This window comes from Serinus canaria, chromosome 18 (genome assembly GCF_022539315.1).
Source record: "Serinus canaria isolate serCan28SL12 chromosome 18, serCan2020, whole genome shotgun sequence".
In the NCBI taxonomy this organism is placed as follows: domain Eukaryota; kingdom Metazoa; phylum Chordata; class Aves; order Passeriformes; family Fringillidae; genus Serinus; species Serinus canaria.
In genome coordinates, this window is record NC_066331.1 from 512290 (window position 1) to 536709 (window position 24420).

The window sequence follows — 24420 nt, forward strand, 5'->3', positions numbered from 1 at the left end:
CGTGCTCCCTGCTGGCAGTGCTTCACTGCTCTGAAGGGAACCAGAGGGAGAAGGACACCCGAGAAGCTGCCCTGGCACCAGGAGCATGTAAAGGCAGGGAAAGGAGGCAGAATCCCCTTTTCCAGCTGAGACCATCACAGCAAACACCACCCACAGGCTGCAGCCTCCGCCTGCCCCAGACACCCCATCCCTGCGGGATGTCCCACTCACCCAGCAGAGCCCTGTCCCACTGCCCAGCCAGCCTGCTCCCCTCTGCCCTTACACCCTGCCCAGTCAGACCCACGGGCACAGGGTGGGCACACGGAGCCCTCCACTCCCAGCACACAGGGCAGCAGCTCCCAGGGGTGAAACCAGCTCCTGCCAGAGCTCCTGCTCCTCACACAGCCCAGCCCAGCCTTGCCACCGTGCCGTGGGGCAAACCCTTCCCTGAGCTGGGTAAGGAATTCTGGCCGTGACCCAAAACTCCTATTAACAAATCAAACCATAAAAACCCACAGCTGCAGCCAGGAGATTTCCCTCCATCAGCTGCTAATTTATGGGGTTACTGGTGTCAGCGGTTTGAAAGCAGCAAAATCCCATCAAAGAGCCGCCCCAACTCGGCGCTGGGCGCTCCAAAACAATCACAAACAGGCTTCTGAGGAGGCTGCTTGGGATGCAACTCCTTGATGTTTAATTATTAATATTCCAGGCAAACAAGTTAAATTCTACTGAAGAGAAGGAGAAGCCAGAGTTCGAAGTGAGCTGAAGGAGCATCATAAATCATCCCGGGAAGTGCTTGGCAGGAGCCCCACTGGAGCCACTCGTGCCGACGGGGAAGAGAGGGTCTGCCGTGCCCCGGGAACCTCGGCGGGGAGAGCAGGGACCAGCGGCACCCAAGGGACACGGAGAGGCTGTGGAGCAGCTTCCAAAGCTCTGTGCTCTCCACGGCCTGGGCAGAGCAGGAGCAGGGAGGGGACGGGCACAGCAGCTCCATCCACAGAGCGCTGCCTGCGGTTCTGCCCTCCCCGCGCTGCCCCTCCTGCCAGTGCAGCCCCTCCTGCCAGCGCTGCCCCTCCTGCCAGTGCTGCCCCTCCTGCCAGCACTGCCCCTCCTGCCAGTGCAGCCCCTCCTGCCAGTGCTGCCCCTCCTGCCAGCGCTGCCCCTCCTGCCAGCGCTGCCCTTCCTGCCAGTGCTGCCCCTCCTGCCAGTGCTGCCCCTCCTGCCAGCACTGCCCCTCCTGCCAGCGCTGCCCCTCCTGCCAGTGCAGCCCCTCCTGCCAGCACTGCCCCTCCTGCCAGCGCTGCCCTCCACAGCGACTGATGCACCTCACGGCCCTCGGCAGCACACAACCTGCTCTTAGCATGTGTGCTCCTTAGCCCGAGTGTTTGGGGACATCCCGCTGGCTTTCCAGACTCCCCCTGTCCCCCAGCACCCCCAAGCTCTGCGTGGGGCTCAATGTGGCACTGGCCCAAGTGCTGGCACTGCAGCACCTCCTGCCTGTACCAATTCTGAGGCCAAACCCACGCTTTTCTACCTTTCTTCAGCTCACCATTTCTTTCCCAACATGCCTTCCGAAATCCCTGCAAACTCCCTCAGTGCAGTGCAGAGGGAGGACGACGGACAGCTCTGCTGAGCCACCTCATACCTCTTTCAGGGGTCACAGGAACTACTTACAGCCACTCACTGGGGCATCCCTGCTCCCAGATCACGTACTTCAGCATTCTTCCCACTCTCCTGCCCCTCTCCTTTCCCTTCCTTGCAGTTTTGTTTTCCCCACCCAGAAGAAAGGACAGCAGCCAACACTTCTTGCTGCTTCATCTCGATTCAGTCAGTTTTATATCTCACAAATGCATGTGCAGATTCTTTCTTCTTTATTTGTTCATTAAGACTCCAATAAAAGTGCTGTAAAAACGCCCTTTTCTGTTGGTAATTGCAGTTCCTGGTTTGATATGCAGGCAGTGCTGGCTCTCCTCAGAGACTCCCCGGGCTCTGTAAACAGCTCGGCCGCCCAGCGCTGCGGGTCCAGCCCCAGCCCCATCCTCCCTCGCCGCTGCCTTTCTGCAGAGCAAGGCTTCTCGCTCTGATGTTCCCCACACTGAGCAGCTGCCTCGGGCTGAAATTTTGAGGGAAGTTTTAGCAAAAACAGTTCAAACATTTCCGAGAACAAGGCAGAGGAAAAATGCTGTTTTGACACATTGGGGAAAAGAAGGTGTTCCGCAGCCCTGGCGCTCAGGAGGCTCCCCAGCTCCTCTGGCCAGTAAGGAGCCAGACAGGGCTGGAGGCTGAGGGTGACCCTGGTCCCCACTCCCCACTGAGCCCCTGCCCACCCTGGCAGCCACACACAGTGCCCAGCACTTCTCCCTCTCCCCACAGAGCTCATGGAAAAGCCAAGAGAAGGCTGAAGCTGCAAAGCACCAGCAAAAGTCCCAGACAAGGCAGTGAGAGAGCCCAGGCCCTCCAGTCCTCCCAGGGCTGTGCCTGGTGCTGAGCACCCAGGAACCCTGGCAGGGTCACACACAAGAAATGCATCCTGTGCTGTGAATCCCTGGCACGCTGGATAACCTGGTCTCAGGAACCAGATCTCTGTGCCCTGGCACCGAGGACAGCCAGGGGTCTACACCTGCACCTCCACTGCCAAATCCCCAGGTGCCAGGAGGACCAGGAGAGCAGGGGGGCACAAAGAGACCCCAGAGGGAACAGCAGCACGACACAGCCCTGGAGTGGGCGCTCCCTTGGAACAGAAGGATTTGGGAACCACGAGCAGGAACTCCAACTTGTGGAGTGCAAACAGCTCCTGCCAGCGCAGCCACAGGAGCAGAACGCACCCAGGAATCAGCTCGGCGTGAACTGCCTCCAACAGCCCCCACCGGCACGAAAACCAACCTTCTAGTTGCTAATTCTGGATGATTGAACTGTGCAAAGCTCAAGATTTCTTTATGCCATCATTTTTCACTCCAAAAAAATCAAGAAAATGCTGGGCTCTTGTGGCAAATTCCTGTTCTGGAAGGAAGATGCTCCAGTGGATCAGATCGTTCTGGTACCGCATCATAATCTATCAAAGTCGGGGTCCCCCGAGCAAGAGAAATCAAAACATCATGAATAAAGTGCAACTTTGAGACTGGGGTAGTCTGACAGCGTCAGCCCGAGCTCCTGCCGTGCAGCGTGGTATCGATGCCTCCCCCTAATCAAGTGGATGCTGGCTGAGCGCTGCCGACAGCGCATTTGCTCAATTAGAGGAGAACAAATAAGGCAACAAGCCAAGATGGAAGTGAGAAGCATGGTGCAGGGCTCCTGTGCCCGCTCCCTGGGCAGCCAGGGGCTGGCATGGGCGATGCCCACCCCGCTCCCCTTCACCTCCCTGTCCCCATGCTCTGAGTACCAGCGTCCATCCAAGCTGATCCTGCAGCCACCCAGGGACCCACAGCTCAGGGCAAGGGCGAAGCCACAGCCGTCACCCAGACGTGGCAGCAGCTCCACAAGCTGTCCCTGCTGAACGGGCACCGCCACCGTGAGGATGTGGGACCAGCACTCACAGGGACAGGGATGGAAGTCCACACAAACACAGCACAGAGTTGTGCTGCCATCCCTCCCAGAAGCACAAATCCTGTTTGTGCACAAGCCACCGGTGCCACACTCCCTGTGCCAGAGCTCACTGCTGCTCCCAGCCTCGGGCTCCCCTCGGGGCTGCCCTGCTCACGGGCTCACCACATCCCCCATCGCTCTGATCCTCCCAGCAGCTCCTGCTGCAGGCAGCGGGGGGTTCTGGCCCTCGTGTGGTGCCTCTGGCTCTCAGTTCACACTTTCAAAGGCAATTAGAAAAGCCCAAGATTTGTCAGCTGCGCCTGGAGCAGCCGGGCAGCGCAGGAGGGGAGGGCCGTGTGTCACACCTGCCCCTGCCAAGTCACCCACCTGGGCACGGGGGCTGCAGGGAGCCCCAGGGAGCCCCAGGGAGAGAGGGAGGAGGCAGATCAATCCCTGAATCCCTGCACAGCCCTGGGAGACAGGCCGGGCACAGAACCCACAGCTGGAACCATCCTGCAGCCTCGCTGGCCAGCCTGCAGCAGCACGGGCTGGCCAAATGCCCGGCCCCACCAGGGGGGCACAGGGCAGTCCCCATGGACCCCCAGCTCTCACCCTGCGTGAGCACCCTGGAGCTGCTGGAGGAGGGCCCAGGGCACTGCCCAGGGACCCCCCAGGTCCCCGTCAGAGCTGGCACTGAGTGCTGCCATCCAGAGCATGGATGGAAGACCACAAAGGAAAACTCCCTCTCCCAGGAAGGGCGAGCAGGAGAGACAGACAGCCCCTGGCAGAGGAGCTGGGTGCAGGGTCAGCTGCATGGAGCTGGGCCAGTCAACATGGAGAACAGCGGGAAATATGGGCAGGTGTAGCAGAAGGTGCAGCAGGCTGGGGGAGCCAGGTGGATGGCAATGCAGGGGTTGGGATGGAGAGCCAAGAGCAGTTGTTTCCAAGACCATGGAAACAAGTGGAGAGGAGAGCAGCCATGGGCAGGACTGGGCACCTCCTGCCCCAGAGCAGAGAACCTGATTCATGCCAGCCCTGTGGCTCATTCCTGGCCCATGTCCCCAAGGGAAGGGCAAGGGCTGCACAGCTTTGACAGCCCCCAGGGCCTGAGACCTTCCCTGCCCAGGAGCGACCAGCAAAGAGCCTCTGCCAGTCCAGGCACCAGTGCAGAGCTTGTGCCAGGCACCTCCATCAGCAGAGGGACTAAAACCCCTCCTGCATCACCTCGGAGCTGGGCTCCCTGGGCTGGCAGTGGACGAGCAGGGCTGTGACAGAAAATCTCCACGTGGCTCCATCCAGTCTCACAGCATGAGATCAGAGCAGCCTCAAGGCCCTGGTGCCAGAGCTGCCAGCCTCGCTGGCAGCACTGAGCCGAGGAGAGGAGCAGGCAGGCTGTGGGGGCAGCCCACGGCACACAGGATTCACCAAGAGCTCAGAGAGTGCCCTGCCAGGGCAGCACCGAGCCTGGCACCAAGCCTGGCACCGCCCTGCAGGGCCGGGGAGGGGAAGGACGGCGCTCGGCCCGGGGGTGCCCCATGCCAAACCAGCCCAGAGCTCTGAGCAGAGCCGGGACCAGCCCTGCCAGCAGCAGTGCAGAGGCAGAGGGGGCTCAGAGAGAGCCCAGCCCGGTGAGCGCAGCACCAGCGGGCCCTGGCTCCTCACCCACGCTGCCACCTCTGCCCGGCCATGCATGGCTGCAGCACACGGAGCTCCTGCAGGCTCCTAAAGCTCCTCCTCACTGCAAGGCCTCTCTCTGCTCCTGCCCGAGGAGCCACTCAGACATTTTTTCACAGGTTTTAAAGCTCTGCCACATCCCACTGAGCCCCAGCTCTCACTAACAGATCTAAACCCACAACCCTGATGGTGGGATTGCCAGCTGGCCACCGTCCCTGCCAGCGCACTGGGGATGGGTTAGGGCACCTCAGCCTGGCCACACCAATAATCCTCTGCCTCATCAGCGCGGGGGGCAGCGGAGAGAAGGGGCTGGAGCTCCCGGGGACCCCGTGCCAGAGCTGCCTGTGTGGGAGGGAGCTCCTGCCTGGCCGCGGGTGCCGATCCTGCGGCACAGCTCCTCTCCTGCTGCACCAAACCAGACCCTTTTCCCACCAACAGAGGGACTGGGAGACGAGGGCTGGCAGGGCAAGGGGACGGCCCCAGGGGGAGCAGGCCCAGAGCTGGCTGCCCTAATGCAATTAGTCCCAGCAGTTAAGTGACGGCTCCGAGTCAGCGCTGAACGCGCAGCATTGGCCACACCAGACCCTTCTCATCCTGGTGCTCTGTCACGCCTGCCAGGCACCCACAGTCCCCGTGTCCCCTCCCCGCTGCCCCCAGCTCAGCCCCACCTCGTCCTGCAGACCCCCTGCCCGGCCACTCCACCGCTGGCAACGCGCAGGGCACCGGCACAGCAGAAGGATTTAATTGCACGTCAAAATTAAATCTCTTTTGATGAAGAACAATTCAACTATGGCTCTGCCTAATCAAATTAACAAAGTCTTTTTTGATTTTCAATTATCTTCTTCGCCGGAACACTTTATCCGCCGCTGCTGCGATGCAGCTGACAAGCCCCGACTGACAATGGAGGTGTTTGCCGCACTCGAGGAGGCAGGGTGACCGCGGGCCCCCCCGAGCCCAGCCGGGAGACAGCTGCAGCAAACCCGCAGGACACGGTGACAGCGCAGCCCCTCCCTGCGGCACGGCTGGGCCGGGCCAGCTCCGCTCCTCGCTGGGCTGCTGGGACCACCCAGCCCCAGCACCCACAGCAGCGCTGCAGCAACGCCTCCAGCACCCCGCGGCAGCCTGGAGCTGTGGGGACAGCCAGCAGCCAGGCCAGTGCCACCCTGGAGGTGTGGGGACAGCCAGCAGCCAGGTAGTGCCACCCTGGGGCTGTGGGGACAGCCAGCAGCCAGGCCAGTGCCACCCTGGGGATGTGGGGACAGCCAGCAGCCAGGCCAGGGCCACCCTGGGGCTGTGGGGACAGCCAGCAGCCAGGCCAGGGCCACCCTGGGGCTGTGGGGACAGCCAGCAGCCAGGCCAGTGCCACCCTGGGGATGTGGGGACAGCCAGCAGCCAGGTAGTGCCACCCTGGGGCTGTGGGGACAGCCAGCAGCCAGGTAGTGCCACCCTGGGGATCTGGGGACAGCCAGCAGCCAGGCCAGGGCCACCCCCCGTGCTCTGACAGTGACAGCAGCAGAGGTGAGCCCAGGGAGCCCCCTCAGCACCTTCCTGAGGAGGAAACTCCAGACAGAAGCTCCCACAGCCTCTGCAGGTGCCCCATCAGTGCCCACCTGGAGCTGCAGTGCCCCTGTGCTCCCCAGGAGCTGCCAGCCCTGCTGCAGGGCTGCAGCTCACTGAGGGGACAGCAGCAGGACGAAGGCTGGCCCTGCCAGGCCCCCTCCCTGCTGGCCAGCTGTCACTCAGCTGTCACCCTCAGAGAGAAGTGACTCGTGTGAAGGCACCAGAGGCTGGCGAAGCTGTCCCAGGGCACAGGGCCTGCCCTGGCAGGGGCTGCCGTGCAGACCAGCGGTGCTGAGCACCAGGACTTTGTCTCTGGAGGATGAGGAAGGACAGGAGATGCCTGAGCCTGCCCCACCGCCGTGATGGGCAGGTCCTGACAGCCTGCAGGCAGCAGGCAAGCACCCGGGCTGCCCAGTCCCCTCCAGGGACACCTCCACCCCTTCCCCAGCTTCCAGGGGCATCAGGCAGCTGGTGAGGATGGCTCTCCCTGTGCTCCCACTCCTGACAGGCCCCAGGAAGTGCAGGAGATGACAGATGGACCCAGGAACCCCAGAATGGCTGGCTCGTCCATCCCAGCACCCCCCAGCCGGGCTGTGCACCCACCACAGGCCCTGGAGCTGCTCTGAGCTCCCTGCAGCTGCAGAGACATTAAGCTGTGACGGCAGGACAGAATGTATTAAAAGATGCTAATTTAATTAAAAGAACACAACAACAGCTAAATGAGCAAGAACACCTCTGTAAGCAGGGAGCACATAGCAGCACGGGGGATGCACGGCAGAGGCACAGAGTGAGCTCTGAGCTCCCTTCTGCACCAGGACAGGTTCCAGGGATCCTCTCACCTCCTCGTCCCTCCCTGGGCACTCAGCACACCCACCCACGGCTCTCCCTGGGATTATCTGCCAGCTCACAGCCAGCACCTCCTCCTCCTCCTCCTCCCCGTGTTCCCAAGCACCATCTGCAGGATCCCACCCTGCTGCAGCCCTGGGGAGGGAGCTGAGCCTCACGGGTACCTGTGCCTACAAGGGAGCTGGAGCTGAGCTCAGCCTCCTGCAGGCAGGGGGACAGCGGGGTCCCCTGCACGGCACAGCCTGGGGTCCCCTGCACGGCACAGCTCTGCACCCCAGAGCTGTCCTGCAGCAGCTCCAGCGCAGCTTTGGAGCCTTTTCTGCTTTATTCAGCTGTTTTGGAGGGAAAGCTTTATCCACATCGATCTGGGGTGGAGCAGTGTCCCTGCCTGCCTGGAGCTGCAAACACCCAGTGCAGCCAGCTCTGCCCTGCTGCCAGGGGGACAGCGGGGTCCCCAGTGTGCCCCAGACCTCGGGAGTCACACTCAGGGTCACACCCGGATCACACCTGGGTCACACTCAGGTCACACTCAGGTCACACTCGGGGTCACACCCGGATCACACCTGGGTCACACTCAGGTCACACTCAGGTCACACTCGGGGTCACACCTGGGTCATGGGGGGGTCCCGCAGCCCCCAGCGCGGGCACACACCGCCCCCTGCCGGCCCCAGCGCTGCCCGCAGCCGAGACCCCCGGGCCGGACCCCCCTGCCCGCAGCCCGTACCGGGGTCCCAGGCGGGGACAGCCCTGCGCTGGGCACGCACACCCAGGACAGGACAGGAGCCAGGGCGCACAGGAAGCTGAGCGTGGGTTTCGGAGCCTGGCCTGGAATGGAGCAAACATCCCCACGGCTGGGATGCTTTCTGAGAGCTGCCCAGCTGAGGAGGAGCAGCGCCCCCTGAGCGCACCTGGCTCTGCAGCACAGGGACACAGCACAAACCCAGGCCAGCAAACGCAACCCAGTCCTGCCCCAGGGTGAGCTGGGCTGGTGGGGCAGGGGCAGCAGGGGCAGCAGGGGCAGCAGGGGCAGCAGGGGCAGCAGGGGCAGCAGGGATAGCAGGGATAGCAGGAACAGCAGGAACAGGGGCAGCAGCAGGGGCAGCAGGGGCAGCAGGGGCAGCAGCCCCCTCCCCTCTCCCCACACCAGGCCGGGCAGAGGGGCTGGAGGAACGTGTGGATGCTGCTCCTCCACAGCACCGACTGCTTCCACAGGAGCTTTGGATTCTCTCTGCATGGATGAAGGGATGGGCTCCCATTTCCAGGTCTCTCCAGTTCCAATCCCTTTTGTGCCTTTTCCAAAGAGGGGTTGATCACATCCTGGCAGATGCTGGGAGCAGACGCCTAATGGAGGCCATCTGCCACATTTCACAGGGAAAATTATTCAAACTCGCTAGGACTTTAATTCAATCAGCTGGCTCTGAAGTGGGCACCGGGCGGTCGTGGCAGCAGGTGTGAGCCCGGGCCAGCGGAGGTGAGAGCTCAGCCCCACTCAGCACAGCGAGAACAGGAGCTCCCTGAGCTGAGAGCCCACCTGGCAGCAGCACAAAGGCACCGTGTGCCCCAGCCCGGGCCCAGCCGGGACTTCTCCCCTGGGGAAAGCTCCTCAGGAGCCCCAGCACTGGGGAACGGCAGCGAGGAGGAGGAGGATTCATGGCAGGGCAGACGGGCCATGGGTTACGGCACTCACCCTGACCCTGACCCTGACCCTGACCTGCTGGCCCTGCTCGCAGGCAGGCTCACCCTGCAGTGTCCCTGGGGACCCGGGCCGGGCTGCTGGGACTGAAGGGGCAGCAGGAGCCACCCCCAGGGTCACCCAGGGTCACCCCGAGCGGCTGCCAGGAGCTCACCCCGCCCTTCCCACCTGGCACACGGTCCCACCCCTAAGGCTGCCATGTGCGAGGGGACAGATCAGACTGCACAGAGAGGGAAGCGCCAGCCTGGCTCTGGGAAAAGGGACAGGAGGGACAGGAGGGACGGGAGGGACGGTGCCCTCTGTGCTGCATCCTCTGAAATCTCTCCCACCCCAAGGCGAGGCTGCCTCCCGTGCCCAGCAGCTCCCGGCTCAGACATCCCCGGTGCCCACGGGAACCCCCGAGGAGAAATCAGCCACTGTCTGTCAAAGAGAGGAGGCAAACGCAGCCTGGCCACTGCTCCAGACATCTGCAGAGACCTGGGAGCTCTCCAAGCGCGTGGTGCCTCCTTGTTGCCCCTCCCAAAGCTGCAGAGGATGTGCAGAAGCATCCACAGCAGCCCCACACACCTGGCACACGAGCCCTGCCAGGAGCTGAAGGGGAAAAGGCCCTGGGCAGCACAGCCCAGGAGGGTCACAGAGCTCCTGGAAATCAGGCACTGAGATCCCCAACGGGCCACGGTGAGCAGAGCCCTCCTGCCCTGGGGAAAGGACAAGGCCTCCAGCCGCCCTGGCCACGCTGATCCCGAGGCAAATCCTTCCCGAGCCCAGACCGGGGCACATTTACACCCCAGCCATCAATCATCAGTCAGTGGTTACACTGATGGGCATTAATCACGTCACATCACACAAACAGATGCTGGATCAGCCCCTCCTGGGCGCTACAGCAGGCCCAGACCCCCCCCTCAAACACATTTATCAAACCTGAGCTCCCAGGGCTGACCCCACACAGGGAGGGACCCCGGGCTGGGGGTGCAGCCCCTGCCACAGCTCCCTTTTCCCTTCCAGCACCTTCCGTGGGGGCCCCAGGGAGTGTGGCAGAGCAAACCCGGGGGCTCTCACCCCTGGGGCTACTGGGAAACCACCGAGCCCTGCTCAGGACCTTCCCAAAGGCCCAGCTTGGCTGGGAGATCCACGGGACAGCAAGGCAAGGGGGTAACTTGGCAGCTGCTCACATTTAGTTTGCACCTTCTCTGCCAGTGTGGAAGGAAACAAACGACCTGTGAAGGGAACTGAGCGCAGTGATTCATTACCCCCGATGTGTGATGATGGCTTAATTATTTTTCTAACTGGGGAGAGACGTTTTCTGACAGCAGGTGCAAATTAATTCTCCACTGTTTTAAGGAGTGATCGGCCCAGGACAAGCAGAAAACTTGAAAACCTAATTAAATCGGGAGCTGGGTGGAATAAATGGAGCAGGGAGTTTGTTTGCACGGTGCTGATGGGTATTAACGAGCACTGGGAAAGGCACCAGGGCTCCCAGCAGGAAACTGGGGCTGTCCCAGGGCTCCCTGTGCCCAGACAGCCTTTGACAGTTTTGGGCACGGGGTGCTGTGGTGGGCACAGCGTGTGCTGCTCCTGCAGAGATGGGCAAATCCAGGGCTGGCCCCAGGGAGAGGAGACCAAGGGCCAGGAAAACCAGGATTTTCCCCAGGGAAGGGAAACCAAGGATGGGAAATCCAGGGCTGTCCCAGGGAGTCCAAGGGCCAGGAAAACCAGGATTTTCCCCAAGAAAAGGAAGCCAAGGATGGGAAATCCAGGGCTGTCCCAGGGAGTCCAAGGGCCAGGAAAACCAGGATTTTCCCCAAGAAAAGGAAGCCAAGGATGCGCAATCCAGGGCTGTCCCAGGGAGAGGGATCTGCAGGTGCTGACTGGAGGAGGTGCCATTGGAGGCTGCCAGTAGAAGTGGAGCACTGGGGCTCCCCAAGTTCCTCCAGGCTTCACATCCCTCCAGGGCCCCAGGACACCCAGTCACTGAGCCACAGCGCCCACTGGGCACTGGGGTGGGCCAGCAGCCTGTGGCAGCCCTGGCAGCCAGGGCAAGGCTGGGTTACGCATCCCTCGGGGAGGCAGTGCCCGGCCCCTGGGGGAGGCAGTGCCCGGCCCCTGGGGGAGGCAGTGCCCGGCCCCTGGAGGAGGCAGTGCCCAGCCCCTGGAGGAGGCAGTGCCCAGCCCCTGGAGGAGGCAGTGCCCAGCCCCTGGGGGAGGCAGTGCCTGGCCCCTGGAGGAGGCAGTGCCCGGCGCCTGGGGGAGGCAGTGCCCAGCTCTGGAGCCATCACAGCCCCTGGGGGAGGCAGTGCCCAGCCCCTGGGGGAGGCAGTGCCCAGCTCGGGAGCCCTCACAGGCCCTGGGGGAGGCAGTGCCCAGCCCCTGGGGGAGGCAGTGCCCAGCCCCTGGGGGAGGCAGTGCTCGGCCCCTGGGGGAGGCAGTGCCCAGCTCCTGGGGGAGGCAGTGCCCAGCTCTGGAGCCATCACAGCCCCTGGGGGAGGCAGTGCCCGGCCCCTGGAGGAGGCAGTGCCCAGCTCTGGAGCCCTCACAGCCCCTGGGGGAGGCAGTGCCCAGCTCCTGGGGGAGGCAGTGCCCAGCTCTGGAGCCATCACAGCCCCTGGAGCCCCCAGGGCCCCTCTGGCCACACACACGCTGGCACCACCGCCGGCTCCTGCACCGAGGAATGAGAAATAACCAACACCTGAAAGGTTTTGCCACGGGGGGGAGCAGCCAGGGCTCCACAAGCGGGGAAGAGAGCGTTTCTGTTGAACGGTCACCATGGAAACACTATTTATACTATTTATACTTGGCAGCAGCTCCAGCTCCGCTCTCCCAGCCTGCCCACCGCTCAGCGCTGCTGCCCAGGCCCCAGCTCATCTCCCCCTGCCTCCAGCTCCAGCCTCGGGGGGCTGCAGCCCCTCTGGAACGCCCTGGGGGTGCCGAGCCCGCAGCTGCACCCAGGGCATCCCCAGAGCATCCCGAGCACCTCAGGAATGTCAGAGGAGCGAGCGCTGAGACGATGCCAAGGCGAGCACGGGGCCGATCGGCCTCGGCAGGTGACACGGGTGTCCTGCTCACCCTCCTGCCGCCGGGGGAGGCTGCTGCTGCTCGGGGCTCCCCCTCATCCTCTGGGCCCCGAGGGTCCCTCCCTCCTCCCCCGGCGCTGGGCTGCTCTGCCAGTCCTCCCCCTCCAACACGCCCGCGATGCTGGGAAAAAGAGCCCTAATTGCTTTTTGTTTTTCTGCTTCTCCCATCATTAAATCCCTTCTTCATCCCTAATAGTTTGGGATTCTGTGAAGGTTAATATGTTTCAGGTTCCACACAAGTACAGCTAATTAACAAACGGTCCCCTCAATTCCCTTTAATGCTACACATGGAATGCAATCGCTGCAATTACCTGCTTCCCAAAGCCATTACAAACCACAGAAAATTAGCTGGAACAGGTGATAAAAACCTTCTTTTATTGGTTCATGAAAGGAGCTGATCTCCAGGCAGCAGCTTCGCAGATGGAAGGGGCCAGAGCCCCCTGAGCAGCCTGGCTGGGATCGCCCTGGCTCCTGCTGAGACACCTGGGCTGCAGGTTCCCTTCCCCTGGGGGCACCTGGCCACAATCAGCACCTTGGACCCTGGCACTGAGAGCCAGCCCTGCCCTGGCTCCGAGTGAGGCTGTGATTAAAGCAAACTCCACCTGGGTCCTGGGGGAGCCAGGGCAGGGGACAGCTCTGGGCCCAGGGACAGCAGGACAGAGCTCTGGGACAAGGGACAGCAGGACACAGCTCTGGGACAAGGACAGCAGGGGACAGCTCTGGGGGCCCAGGGACAGCAGGACACAGCTCTGGGACAAGGGACAGCAGGACACTGCCCTGCACAGGGCCAAAGCCTGACCCTGCAGGGTCCCCAGGGCTGGCGTGCTGCCCTGTCCTGGGGCAGGGCTGGGCCACAATCCTGGGGACACAGCCAGGAACGGGCACCAGGGGAGAACCTTCACATCCCCTCCCAGAGGAAAAAGAGGAGGGAAGCTAAAAAAGTGAAAATAAATCAGGAGCGCCTTCATCAGGAGAGCCTCGTCATCCTCCCAGAGGGAGAGCATCCTGCACAGACTCCAGGAAGAGTCCCAGACAAAACCCCTTCGTTCTCCATCCCAGGCTATTCCCACAGCACCTGCTCCCAGCCCCAGAGCAGCCCAGGAAATGCAAGGAGCTGCCAGCAAATGGCTCCATTAGCCCTCATTAAACACCAGCACCTCCCAGGCCAGCTGCAATCTCCAGCTCCTGGATCCTGTGCTGGTGTCAGCCCGAAAGCTGCTCAGGACCATCCTCCCTGCTGCTCCACCAGTCCCAGCACTGATGCCTGGGCTCAGCCCAGAGCCCTGAGACAGTCCCAGCTGCACCCCCAGCCCAGCCCAGCCCAGCCCAGCCCAGCCCGGGCTCCCCCATGGCCTGCCCAGGGAGCAGGGACACTGCCCTCCTGTCCCCAGACCCCTGTGCAGCAGAAGAACCAGCCCCGGGCTGTTCTGAGCCACCAAGGGCTCAGCAGACACCAGGGACCCCTGGCCTGGCACAGCTGGGTGGCACTGCCCCGGTGTCCCCTCCAGCACCAGCACAGCCTTCCCGAGGGACCTGCCCTGCTGGCCGTGCCCAGGGGTGTCCCTGAGCAGTGCCCAGGAGCAGAGTGGGACCCCAGAGGCAGCTCTGAGTGTCCCCAGCTGGGCTCTGCCAGCCTTGGTGGCCCACAGCCCCACAGGGCAGCCAGGGCTGTGCCACCCAGCCCCGGCAGCCCCTGCAGAGCCCCATCTCTGCTCAGCACCTCCCCACAGCCCCATCTCTGCCCTGCACCCTCCCCACAGCCCCATCTCTGCCCTGCACCCTCCCCACAGCCCCATCTCTGCCCTGCACCCTCCCCACAGCCCCATCTCTGCTCTGCACCCTCCCCACAGCCCCATCCTCTGCTCAGCACCCTCCCACAGCCCACATCTCTGCTCAGCACCCTCCCCACAGCCCATCTCTGCTCAGCACCTCCACCACAGCCGCATCTCTGCTCCGCACCCTCCCCACAGCCCCATCTCTGCTCAGCACATCCCCACAGCCCCATCTCTGCTCAGCACCCTCCCCACAGCCCCATCTCTGCTCAGCACCTCCCCACAGCCCCATCTCTGCCCTGCACCCTCCCCACAGCCCCATCTCTGCCCTGCACCCTCCCACAGCCCATCTCTGCTCTGCACCCTCCCCACAGCCCATCTCTGCATCAGCACCCTCCCCACAGCCCCCTCTCTGCTCAGCACCTCCCCACAGCCCCATCTCTGCCCTGCACCCTCCCCACAGCCCCATCTCTGCCCAGCACCCTCCCCACAGCCCCATCTCTGCTCTGCACCCTCCCCACAGCCCCATCTCTGCTCTGCACCCTCCCCACAGCCCCATCTCTGCTCAGCACCTCCCCACAGCCCCATCTCTGCTCTGCACCCTCCCCGAGTGCCAGAGCACCCTCCAGTGATGGGCCTCCCATGCAGGAGCTCCTCAAAAATGTAAATTGGGAACAGCCTCACAGCACAGGAGGAAAATCACTGTAAACAAAATCGCAGTTGCTGTGGAAACCATTAAAAATAGATTCCCCACGCTCCCCCTTTTGTGCTGGGTATTATACAGCTGGGTTCCTTCGTTCTGCATTATTATTGCTTTTTAATTATGAATAATTTCCTCCCTTCTATAGGAAGATGGAGTAAAAAACAGAACTTTCCAAACCAGGGGCCTTTAGGATATGTTTCAATATGCAAATGAAGGCAAACATGCATTCGGAGCTGTTTATGCCAGGGGGTGAAAATCTTCCCGCATTAACCCTTCCCATGCCACGCCCCCCTTAGCCCAGCCAGGAAGGCCAGTGCCCGCGATGCCACCTGGATCCAGGGGGACGGGGACGGGCAGCAGCACAGACGTGCGGGGTAACAACTCAGCCAGCCTGGCACCGTGCTGCCCTGCCAGCCCTGCCCGGCTGCCCGCACTCCTCAAACCCCTCAGGGCAGGGACGGGGCTGCTCCGTGGCAGGGACCAGCTCTGCCTTCTCAGGAGATCTCCAGATCACGAGTTTCCAGGCTCAGATCTCTGAGTTTCCCCAGATCTCTGAGTTTCCAGGGTCAGAAACACCAAGACCAGCCCAGCCTGTGGTGCCTCAGCCTGGCACGGAGCCCAGGAGTGCTGGGTGAGCACTGACAGCAGGGAGAGGGGACACACTGCCCCAGGGGAAGGAGTGACAGGAGTGACAGAAATCCACTGAGCACCCCATCCTGTGACAATGAGCACCCTCTCCTGTGACACTGAACACCCCATCCTGTGACACTGAACACCCCATCCTGTGACACTGAGCACCCTCTCCTGTGACACTGAACACCCCATCCTGTGACACTGAGCACCCCATCCTGTGACACTGAACACCCCCTCCTGTGACACTGAGCACCCCATCCTGTGACACTGAGCACCCCATCCTGTGGCACTGAACACCCCATCCTGTGACACTGAACACCCCATCCTGTGACACTGAACACCCCCTCCTGTGACACTGAGCACCCCATCCTGTGACACTGAACACCCCATCCTGTGACACTGAACATCCCCTCCTGTGACACTGAGCACCCCATCCTGTGACACTGAGCACCCCATCCTGTGGCACTGAACACCCCATCCTGTGACACTGAGCACCCCCTCCTGTGACACTGAGCACCCCATCCTGTGACACTGCACTGGCAGAGAAAAGACTCAGAATTATCCGGACAACGACAGGACCTGGGAAGATGGTCCCGTTCCAGAGAGTGACTCAGGGACTATTTGCAGCCCTGCTCGTCGGGGGAGGACGCTCCTGCCCCGTGCCACCCCCGGTGCCACGCCGGGTGCCAGCTGCAGCCCTGGCAGCTCCTGCCCCGTGCCAAGCCAGGTGCAGCTGCAGCCCTGGCAGCCATAGCTGCACCCGTTGCCACCCCCGGTGCCACGCCGGGTGCCAGCTGCAGCCCTGGCAGCTCCTGCCCACGGCACCATACCGAAGGTGCCCCAGCAGGCTGGCCCTGGCCCACGGGCACACACTTGCCCTGAGGGTGACACACAGCCCTGAGGGTGACACAGCCCCAAGGGTCACACACTGCCCTGAGGGTGACACACTGCCCTGAGGGTGACACTGCCTTGAGGGTCACACTGCCCTAAGGGTGACACTGCCCTGAGGGTGACACTGCCCTGAGGGTGACACACTGCCCTGAGGGTGACACTGCCCCGAGGGTCACAACCACTGCCCTGAGGGTGACACACTGCCCTGAGGGTGACACTGCCTGAGGGTCACAATGCCACTAAGGGTGACACTGCCCTGAGGTGACTAACTGCCCTGAGGGTGACACACTGCCCTGAGGGTGACACACTGCCCTGAGGGTGACACTGCCCTGAGGGTGACACTGCCCTGAGGGTGACACACTGCCCTGAGGGTCACACTGCCCTGAGGGTGACACACTGCCCCGAGGGTGACACACTGCCCTGAGGGTCACACTGCCCTGAGGGTCACACACTGCCCTGAGGGTGACACAGCCCTGAGGGTGACACTGCCCTGAGGGTGACACAGCCCTGAGGGTGACACACTGCCCTGAGGGTCACACACTGCCCTGAGGGTGACACAGCCCTGAGGGTGACACTGCCCTGAGGGTGACACAGCCCTGAGGGTGACACACTGCCCTGAGGGTGACACTGCCCTGAGGGTGACACAGCCCTGAGGGTGACACACTGCCCTGAGGGTGACAATGCCCTGAGGGTGACACACAGCCCCGAGGGTCACACACTGCCCTGAGGGTGACACAGCCCTGAGGGTGACACACTGCCCTGAGGGTGACACACTGCCCTGAGGGTGACACACTGCCCTGAGGGTCACACACTGCCCTGAGGGTGACACAGCCCTGAGGGTGACACACTGCCCTGAGGGTGACACTGCCCTGAGGGTGACACAGCCCTGAGGGTGACACACTGCCCTGAGGGTGACACACTGCCCTGAGGGTCACACACTGCCCTGAGGGTGACACAGCCCTGAGGGTGACACACTGCCCTGAGGGTGACACTGCCCTGAGGGTGACACAGCCCTGAGGGTGACACACAGCCCCGAGGGTGACACACAGCCCCGAGGGTGACACACAGCCCCATTTCCCTTCACTCCCCCCCAGGCCCAGGCTCCAGCACAGGAGGAGCACAGCTTGCCTTGGCTTTGGCTTTGGGGAGTTTCCCTGCCCGTCACAGGGTGGGCAGATAACGCTGAGCAGTGCCAGGGGGACACAGGCATTACAGCAGGGCTACAGAAAACAGGCTGGAAAACCCCAAAGTGGCCTGGCTTTGGAGTGTGGGACTTTCACAGCCAAGAAGAGAAAGTTTTCTTTGGTTTTCTGCAGATTCTACGCTGGGGCAGGGCCAGAACTGAGGGGAGAGGGCAGGTGCCTGGCTTGAGGGCAACTTTAGTGCTGCCTCCTTCTAAAAATCCCTAGAGAAAACAAGACCCCTTCTCCACAGAGGCAAACTCTCCCAATTCCCAATTCCAGCGCTTTCGGGCTCATCTCTCCTGTAGAACCCAGATTCCCAAGCACCCTCAAGTACCCCCACAGTGACACAGCCCAGGGCCAGACGGGCCCTCAGACCTGGCCAGGGCATTCCTGGAGCACAGGCCAAAGGCTCCAGCGCTGTGCTCATCCACTGGCTGCCCTCCACCTGACAGATATCCCTGTTTGATGCACAGATAGCGAGCAAGAGAGAAACCCCCACAGGCTTAAGCCATTCCAGTGGTTAATTACCTTCCCTGATAAAAATACACCCTTCGTTTCCAGTCAGGGTTTGTCTTCTGGAGCTTTCAGAGCCTGGCTGCTTTCAGAGTCTTTTCCTGCTAAATTAGAGCGCTCTGTACCCACAGACATCTCTTGATCACAAGCTAAAACAACCCACATCGTCAAGCCACCTCTTAAACTTCTCTTGGATGAAAAGTTCAACCTACTTAGGCTCTGTCTCCCACAGCAGAGCAGCTTTTCCAGCCCATGAACCATTTCTGCAGCTCTTTCCTGCACGTTTCCCGTGCCACCGGTGTTTTTCCAGCACAGGCCCAAGCCTGGTGCCAGCACACATTTGCCCTTCACTGCCATTGCCAGAACTGCGTGCAGCCACACTCAGCCTAACGGAGAGGGGGACACCAGCCCTGGGGCAGGGGTGACAGCCGTGGAGAGTGGCCAGCTGCCCCCAAACAGGATGGTCCCCAAGCCCCTGTGACAGCCAGCAAGCTGTGCCTGTGCCAAGGGGACAGCTGACACCATTGCCACCCCAGCGCCGCGTCCTCCAGGCTCAGCAGGTCCCAGTCATGTGTTTGTCACCTCCACTCCAGGCAAGGAAACGGCCCCTCAGGGAGCACAGATGCCCTAAAACCCACCTGGGAGCTTGCCTTCAGGAGGGGGGGCAGCCACCAGAACTGGGGAGCCCCAGAGCAGGTGTCCCAGAGAGCACCCCACACCCAGAGGCACTGAAAGGTCCCCACCTGCCCCAGGCTCTGCTCCCCACCTGCCTCAGGCTCTGCTCTGCTCCCCACCTGCCCCAGGCTCTGCTCCCCACCTGCCCCAGGCTCTGCTCCCCACCTGCCCCAGGCTCTGCTCCCCATCTGCCCCAGGCTCTGCTCCCCACCTGCCCCAGGCTCGCTGCCCGAGCCCCCAGCCATGGGGCTGCAGGGTGGAGGTGACCTGGGGCTGGAGCCCAGAGCAGCAGGACAGGGGGATGCCAGGACAGACCCCTCGGCAGAGAGCCCTGCTCCTGAGAACAGCTGGCAGTGTGGCACTGGTGCCCCCAGACACACACAAGGCAAAGGAACCCCCCAGCCCCAGTGCTGGAGAGGGGCCTCACCTGCAGGGCCCAGGAGCACTCCCAGCCTGCCTGGCTCCTGCTGGCAGCACATCCATGCCGTCAGCACAGACTTCCAGTCCGGACAGCAAGGGAGGGAAGGTGGCAGTGATGCCCAGGAACCCCCAAATCCCCACCTGGCAGCAGGGTCCCTGCCTGCCTGCCTGCACAGAGGGCCAGGAGCAGCCGGGGGAGCCCCAGCTCCATGTGCTCCCTGTCAGGCGGGGTCCTGCTCCAGCCACAACTGCATTCCTACTAAATTCGCAGCGATTACACTCACATGCTGCAAGACAAATACATTTTAGGAGCCCTCGGTTAAATGTGGGTAATTACGGCTGCCTGCACCAAGGGACAGCCCTGCCCAGGCTCAGGAGGAAGAATCACATCCTGATTCCACCAAGGCTGTAAATTAGTGAGGAGCATCCCAATGGCAGCACAGTAATTACCAGCTCCCCCTTCCCCCCTTCCTGTGGGCTGCTGCTCCCCTGCTCCCCCTCAGCACGGGTGTTCCCAGGCATATGCTGCTGTTAATGGGGCTTCTGTCACTTCAGCTGCTGGCAGAGATTATTTTATCTCGGGAACCCTCTCCCAGTGCCAGAGCCCAGGCTTTCAGCTCTAAATCATCCACAGGGGAACTCACAGGTGCGGGGGAACGCAAGATGGAAGCACCAGTTTTGTGGCTGTGCTTTGTGCCACAAAGGCAGTGGCACGGAGAGGGGGGACCCAGCAGGGCCACCCCCGGGCAGAGCCCTGGGAATGCACCCAAATCCAGCAGGCACAGAGGAGCATGGCAGTGAGAGAAAAAGGGAACACAACCACCTGGTATGGGCAGGGAGACAGTGACAGGTGAGTGTGCAAGCCCAGATTTACCCAGCAGGGCACTGGCACTGATTTACCCAGATTTACCCAGGTTTACCCAGCAGGGCACTGGACATCCTCCACCCGCACCGTGCTCCTCCTGGCAGCCCATGCCCAGCCCTGCCACGGAGCCAGGGGAAGGAGCAGGGACTGTTCCTGCACCCTGGGCAGGCAGCACCAGCAGCTCCCATTCCTCCTCCAGCTCTGGAGCACCAGGGGCTCTGCAGGGCACTGCCAGGGTGTGCCAGAGCACCACCGACCCTCCCAGGGCCCGGGCACCGTGCTCACACCCCGAGGAGAGGGGGCACCGCTCCCCGGCTGGCACGGTGGGCACGAGCAGACGGAGGCTCAGCACGGCTCCTGCCAGGGAAAGCTCGTGCACTTTACCACTGCTGAGCAGCTTCTGTGCTCCTGAAATATCCTCTTCCCCTGGGCAACTTCATATGTGAGTCTTGGGACTTGTCAGAGCATTAAACTGACATCTAGGTCACGGCAAGGAATAGCTCAACGCCTCCAGGAAAAAGGGTTTTCCTTCCACATCCCAGCACCTCCTCCACCAGCTCAGTGCTCAGCCCAGGAGCGAGCACTTAACAGGGGTGACCACTTCTAGCCGAGAATGAAGGAGGCTGTGGGGGTGGAAAAGGGATTAAAGCCATTTCTGAGGCATGGGCTGGAGATTAGCTGCCTTTTCTGAAGTTCTCTTGGCTCTTCATGGTCCCTGGAGCAGCACCTCTGCAGGAAAAGGCACTGGCAGGATTTAAGGCCCAGGGAGCCTGGCTGGACACGGGCCAGGGCCAGCAAACAGAGCCTCACCCCGTTTAGCCTGGCAGATGCTGTGCCCAAGAGCCATGGGTGACCCATCGTGCCCACCAACAGCGTCACCTTGGTGGCAAACAGCCCCCGGGCTCGCTGGGCTAATGCCAGCCCTGCCTGCAGCCCCCGGATGCTCCACAGCTCTGGAGCCCAGCCCTCAGCCCTGTTTTCTCCCCATGTGCCCCAGCCCCAGCTCACTGCCCGGGGGCTCTGCCCAGGGCACAGCAGCACCAGCACCGAGAAAGGGTCAGACGTGGGAGGCTCAGGCTGTGGGACAGAGCTGAGGGACAGGGACCGTGGGACAGAGGGCTGGCCCTGCCTTCCTGGGGAGAGCTGAGCCCATGGAGTGCCTGTCCCTGTCCCAGTCCCTGTCCCTGTCCCCACCCCTGTCCCCGGAGTGTCACGGTGATGGAGTACCGGATGCAGGCACTGTAATGGTTTCATCAACTTAGCTACTTTTTATGAGAAATTTGTTCCAATCCCTTCCCTCTCCCCGGCTGCTGTCACCTTAACAGATGTCAGACCTGCAAGAATAATAATCCTGGCAGGAGCCCCTGAACCGGAGCGAGCGGCGGCCCAGGGAGGAGGCCAGAGCACGGAGAAATCTCATTTCTGCAGCAGCTCTGGACCTCTTGGAGCTGCCCCAGCCCAACACTGCCTGGGCTGGGAGATTGGCTTGTGCCCTCCTCTTCCTCCCTGGAGGAAGTGCTGAAGTGCTGGTGAAACAGCTCTGGGGAGGAGGAGCCCCTCAGCCCCAGCCCGTCCATCCCAGCTCCATCCGACCCCCACCAGTGAACGCCTCTAATCCACCTCCTCTCCCGACACAATTCCCACTCCTCTTCCTGTCCCTGACACTGTAAGAAGCTCCATCAAGGAACCAGCAGAGGCAGAGCCAGTGCCAGCAGAAGGGGCACACACACACATGGGCAGATCTCACTGTGCCCCACGTCCTGCAGCTGGACTGCCCCGGCCACTGCCCGGCAGGGCTTGGCACAGCCAGCCTGGCAGAGATCCATCACAGCCTCAGTCCTGCAGCCTCCTGCTCTGGGAGCTCACCTCATCCCCAGCCAGTGCCAAGGGACAGCACGGGCGGGAGACAGCGGCACGGTGACACCATCACGGTGCCACCACTGGGGCAGCACGGCCCCTCCTGGCACTGCGGGCTCCGGGGCACCCCAGAGGGCAGCGGGGATCCCCTGGGCCGAGCCCGTGGGCACTGGTGGCAGCTGGAGCAGGATGGGCAGCAGGATGGGCAGCAGGGACACCGGGGCGGCTTCCCCGGCACGCAGCACAGCCGCGGGCACCGAGCTGGGGATTCCCAAGGCTGCAAGTGCCAGACCTGCCCTCGTGCTGCCTTCTCCCGCGAGGAGCTGCTGCTCTGCGATGAGTCATTGCTGGAAGACGAATTCTATTTAAAGGATGTTATTCGTAGAAATCGAGTTTTAATAACGGGGCATCAAGCAGGCAGAAAATACCCGACTTCCAGGCGGAGCGAAGTTTCCCTCTGTTAATGTACACAGCACAAGCACCGCTCGGAGCAATGGCACCACGCAGAGAGCTCCTCTCCCTGACACAGCAGCACAGGGAGCCCCCTCTGCCCCCCGGGGCATTCCCTGGGCACGGAGAGCAGGATGGGCGCGGGCACGGCAGCTGGCACGGCCGTGGCACAGGCCTGGGCTCGGTGGTGCTGCTGCCGCGCTCCCAGGAGCCTTCGGGCTCTGTTTGGCTGCCAGTGGGAGGGCGGGAGGAGACAGCGCGGAGCTCGCTTTAAAAATAGATCAAACCCTCTGCTACGGAGCCATTTTATTAGAGCAGCACAAGCTGTCGGGCTGGTGACACCTCTGCGAGCACCCAGGGAAGTTTTCCCAGATGAATTTGAAAAGCGAGGGGAAGAAACAAAGACGGAGCAGACTTGTTTTCCAACAGAAAAAAAGAAAGTGTGGGGGAGAAGCCTGTCTGCACTCGAGCCCCTCACCCCGTCCCCAGCCCAAATCCCTGTCCCCAGCCCACATTTCCCCACACACCTCCCAGGCATCACCAGGTGCCTTGGTGCCAGCACTGCAGCAAGGGCTGGACCTCTCACACGAGCACGAGACTTTGGCTCATCCCCAGTCTGCTCCTCTGCCCAGAGTGGTGATTCCCATGCCCCCACCGGGTCACGTACCACATCCTCCATCCCAGAAAGCCCCAGAACCAGCCCAGGACATCCTGCCAAGCTGCACTGGGCCACAGCACAGGAAAGCAGAGCACGGAGATGAGAGGAGTCAGGGCAAGACCCCCGAGCCCCCACCATGCAGAACAGCAGCTCAGTGAAAACCAGCGTGGAAATACACAACAAACAGGTAAAATCTAACGTACCTCGTGATCTGTATCTAAAATCTGCCTGTACCTAATGCAGCTCAGGCCACAGTAAGTTGGGAATGTGAGTGGCTGGGCCAGCAGCAGCATCCCAGTGGGATGGGGGGCAGGAGGAGGGGGTCAGCCTGGAGGGGGCTGCCAGGCCCTGAGACTGAGCAGCACAAAGTGCAAAGCACTGAACATGGGAGCATCTGCTGCAACCTGGGAACCACATGGAGACACAACTGAGTGCATTACTCAGCCACAGGCTGACTCTGAGTCACCAGCTCCAGCATCTGGGAGGAGAGTGAGCGAGTGTGAGCGTGTGAGTGTGAGCGTGAGTGTGAGTGTGTGACTGTCACTGTCACTGTGATCCCGCGCTGCCTGGCCCAGCCTGGCTGGTGCTGGATCCATGCCATGGGATGGCCCTGTCTGGGAGGGTCAGGCTGCCAGGGGATGGAGAGCTGCTCCAGGAGCACAGAAGGAGCAGGAGAGAGGAGCTGGTCTGAGCCAGATCAAAGCTTCTCTATAAATGCATAGGGAATGGGCACTGGGAGGAGCTGGTCATGCAAAAGGACAAGGTTGGCAGAAAAATGGGTGTAAAAGGCTGCAGATAAAGGGAGGCAGGAGGGAACAAGGAGGGACAGGCACTGGGTGAAGAAAGGGGCTGAGGTGGGACTGCCCAGACAGTGGGACTGGGCTCAGGGCTCTGGGTCTCTTCCTAAGACACACCTTCAAACACCTTCAAACACCTTCAAACAACACACAGATGTTTCACCACTTCCATCCCAGAGCTGCCAAGAGATGCCCACAGCAGAGCAGCCCTCGTTCCCACAGGCAGTGACCACCTGCCATGGAGAGCCAGCAGAGGATGGGGTGGGACAAACACCCCCTGGCCACTCCACCAGACCCCTTCCCACTGGAAAGCATCCCCTGGAAAGCTGCTCCCCGCGCTGCCCAGACTGTTTTGCTAACTGTGCAGCAATCCGGGCTGCTGTTCAGATGGAAAGTCTCCATCCCATAACAAACAGTGTGCTATTTATAAACCCGAAAACGTCCTTATCATTATTATTTTCCCCCAGAAAAACCCCCATAATAAACCCCCCTGCACAGCGCTGTTAAACACAGCCCGGCACGGCCCCGCAGGTCCGCAGCGCTGGTGCCGCTTCCCCAGGCAGTGCCCAGCAGAACAGATGGCAGTGTGGGCGTTAGGTACCAGCCTCCTGGCAATCCGAACATCTGTTACCGTTAGAAAATGCTAATTGCCATCAA

The 24420-nt window shown here is 61.9% G+C and overlaps 1 protein-coding gene across 5 annotated transcripts in view; it reads right to left on the reverse strand.

The window, feature by feature from the left end:
- RBFOX3 (RNA binding fox-1 homolog 3) overlaps positions 1–24420 on the reverse strand; it is a 132842-nt gene that overhangs the window by 40491 nt on the left and 67931 nt on the right. The gene's annotated exons all lie outside the window — the stretch shown is intronic.